The sequence below is a fragment of the Rhagoletis pomonella genome, unplaced genomic scaffold, assembly GCF_013731165.1.
Source record: "Rhagoletis pomonella isolate Grant_MI unplaced genomic scaffold, Rhpom_1.0 Rhpom_scaffold_00012, whole genome shotgun sequence".
Taxonomy (NCBI): domain Eukaryota; kingdom Metazoa; phylum Arthropoda; class Insecta; order Diptera; family Tephritidae; genus Rhagoletis; species Rhagoletis pomonella.
In genome coordinates, this window is record NW_023458566.1 from 4,236,599 (window position 1) to 4,240,361 (window position 3,763).

The window sequence follows — 3,763 nt, forward strand, 5'->3', positions numbered from 1 at the left end:
GCTGTTGCTACTACTACTACCGCTTACTATAACGTTGGCGTCGAAGAAGCTCTACAGCCCCGCAAAGTCTTGAGCAAATCAAGTGCTTTTTTGTTTTTTTGAGATTAAATCGTTACTGCATTTGATTTTCAACTCAAAATCCAAAAAGTTCCGCTGTGTTATTGTAAATCTTGTAGCTTCTTACCATTGGCAACTTAATTGCACTGCCAAGTTTGTTGCTTAAGTCTTTGGTTTTCTTATACACTGGCGGCCATTAGAATAGACTCGCCTTACTTTGAAGAGTTTTGGCTATTTTTCCATGGTTTATTTTATTTTTTTATTCAACATTTTTTTATAAAAGCCTGGCTAGGGCTACACAACAAATACCATATAAATCCCCTTTTCAAACTTTATACAAAAATTATAAGAATTTGACAAATTTTCACCAAATTTTTAAACTTTTTATTGAGAATACCGTTGATTTTTAGGAATTTTTTTGCTGACGGTGTCATGAATTTTTTCCCATACAAAGGGTGCTCGACAATTTTTTTTATATGGAAGAGAATGCCTAGCATCGTCAACAAAAAAAAATTGTCAAAAATCAACGATATTTTGTAGCCAATTGATACTTGCACTTTATTGTCCTAAAATTGAATGGGCTACAAAACTGCATACCAGAAATTTTTCTAAAAATTCTGAACAAAAAGTTTGATAAATTGATGAAAATTTGTCGAATTTTTTATAATTTTTGTATAAAGTTTGAATGGTGTTTGTTGTATAACTAGCCAGGCTTTAATAAAAAAAAATATTAAACATAAAATAAACCCTGGAAATATAGCCAAAACTCTTCAAAGTCAGGTGAGTCCATTCTAATGGCCGCCAGTGTACATACATAGCTGAAATGAAGTGAAGTGTTGTTTTTTTACAATTTGAATTCATTTGCTAAGCCAATCAATCAACTAAAAGAAAACAAATCAAAGCAATTGGAAGTCGCCTCTTAGGCTTATTTTGTTGCTGAAGCGCTGGTTGTTTGTTTATTTTTCTGCATTTTGAATTTATGTACATGACCGAGTATATTAAGTACAGTAGGCGCCTACATTCATAGATAGCATTGACACAAACATGCTCATTGCTCAATTTGCTGTCATATTCCAGCAATTAATTTCATATCTATGCCTATATTTATAACTTTGAACGCGTGTCGTAATAGTTTAAAATTTGTTGAGTGCATTGTTCAGTGCCCTTCTTGACCATCACTAAAGCTGCCATTTAATCATAAGGTTGTGGTCACTCCAACAATTCGTTTCATTTCATTTTTTATTGACAGCTCATAACTCAATGCCGTTCAAGAGAGTTCATCACGTCGCGACTAGGGGAATTTCTTTGGGAATACGTGCGATGAGCGATTATAAATGAGTAATACTAGTGTATTTGATATATGACTTTCTTTTTTTTTTGTTATTGCTGTGATTGTTGATAGGAAGTCCGGTGTCATAAAATTAGCAATTATTTATTCATTACTCATTAAGGCTCAAAGATCATGAAAGTTGAACAAAATCAGCAAAATACCATTGTTTGTTTTTACTATCATTGCTCGCATTATTTTCTGTATGTTGTTATAAATATTTCTCACCAATAAAACAAAACTTGCTCTGAAATTAAAAAAAAAATTCCAAGATAACTCAAATTTCTGTAATAGATTTTTAAGGGCTTTGGTGTATGAATTCTATAGCCAAAGCAAAATATGTACTCTGATGGCGATGAAAAAGTAGGCGCTGTGTTTGTCTTAACAGAGCAATTCAGCACCTATGAGAATTCAGCCGATAGCCAATAAATATCCTACTGAAAAGACAACAAAATTATTTGAAATCGAACGTATAATGCCGACTCCTATCCAGAAGAGAATGGAAAAGCGGCTCAGTGGCCAATAAAGTGACTATATCTTTCTATACTGACGATCCCAAGATGTAAGTCGCGGGAGCCTACTCTAAAAACCCGATCCCTGTCTCTCTATATGGTGGAAAAAAGATATCTTGCTTTTAAAATCTTAGGTAGTGTTGTCGTAATTTACCCTGCAGCCAGTCTGCTTTGTTAGCCATAGCAACTCAGGTGCCCAGATTTAAACTGATCAAGAAATGCAAAGTGGAGTTACACTCAGTCCCTCATTCAATGATAATCTCTCTTTTCTGCGCTCCCGGTCGTAACAACAAAGAAGACAATGAGAAAGCAATCGAATTTTCGAAGGGTGGAGGCTGTTTCAATGAACCAGAAGCGCTGGCACTGGGATACTCTTTTGAAATAATTAAAACAGAAAACCAGCCAGCACGCGATTCGATTGCATGCTGGACTTTTAAAATAGCAACAGAATTATGGCCTGTTAAAAACTCAAATTTTGTTAAAGGAAGCAAGAAAAATTAAAAATGCAACGTATCCAAAAGGATTAAGATACTGGTCTTATTTCTTTATTTTCAATAAAAGGCAAATTCGCTAAGTCCAAAAGAGGCACTGCAAATTCATTAAGGTCAAAATATTTCGAAATTTTTTAATTAACTAACATCGCATATTTCTCACTCGTATGGAGTTGTGCTTTACTCTGAACCGGTAATTCACAAAGTGGTGCCGGTGGACTCCCGGGGTCCACGGTAGAATCGACAAGGGTCTACGTTGGCGTGAAAAAGAATGGGGGTTCACAAGTTTTTAGTGGTGGTCCAAGGAAATTCATCTAGGTTCGATAGGAAAGAGCGAAAATATTGCCTTGCCTTTACCTTTCAATGTAGGCAGATAATACAAAAAAAAATTAATGGAGCAAAAAAAATCTAAATTTTTTTCGATGATTTTTGACGGGCCGTATTTCGAATGAATTTTTGGACTTAGAATGCTCTCACGCCCGACGACTGTTCTATATTGAAAAAAATTATAGCCCTTTGTTATTTTGAAATCAAACAAGTAAGAAAGTCTAAGTTCGGGCGGAGCCGAACATTAAATACCCGGCGCAAGTATTAAATATATGTTTTTTCACCCTTCCGAAACCTTCCGCTAGTTGGTAAGCCGAGGTGTATCAATTTTGGGTAAATTAGCGTCCTTCAATTTCGAAATATTGAAGTTTAAAGCATTTCTTAAATTATACCGTTATATGAGAATCGGCCGTTATTTTAGTCCGATTTCAATAATTTTCAACGTTTTGCTTACACGTGGCAAGTACAATAACCATACCGAGTTTGGTACAAATTGGTAGAACGGTTACCGATATACTTATATGTGATCATAAGTGGGCGGTGCCACGCCCATTTTCCAAAATTTTACCATAAACGTATTTCTTGGTAAAGAATTGTTGCAAGCATCAATTTTGAATAAATTAGCTTCAATATTTAATTATTTATCGAAGATTTTGTATTTCTCTAAATTACCGTTATATGGGATGTGGGCGTGGTTATTGTCCGATTTTAAAAAGTTTCGGCGGTTTTTTATGCTGTACCAAGGCCAACAACTGTGCCAAGTTTGGAAGAAAGTGATGCAGCGGTTACCAAGATATACACATGTAACCATAAGTGGGCGTGGCTACGCCCATATTCCAAAAATTTATAATATTCTTATTTTTCGTCTAAAAATTATTGTAAATATCAATTTTGAGTGAATTATCTTCAGTAGTTACTAAAATATCGCAGTTTTCGTATTTCTGGAAATTACCGTTATATGGGAAGTGGGCGTGGTTAAAGTCCGATTTCGCCCATTTTCAATACCAACCTACCTTGGATTAAGGGAAACCTACATACCAAATTTCGTT

General features: G+C 34.9%; 1 protein-coding gene across 1 annotated transcript in view; it reads right to left on the reverse strand.

The window, feature by feature from the left end:
• LOC118747428 (endocuticle structural protein SgAbd-6) overlaps nt 1-3,763 on the reverse strand; it is a 16,824-nt gene that overhangs the window by 12,110 nt on the left and 951 nt on the right. The gene's annotated exons all lie outside the window — the stretch shown is intronic.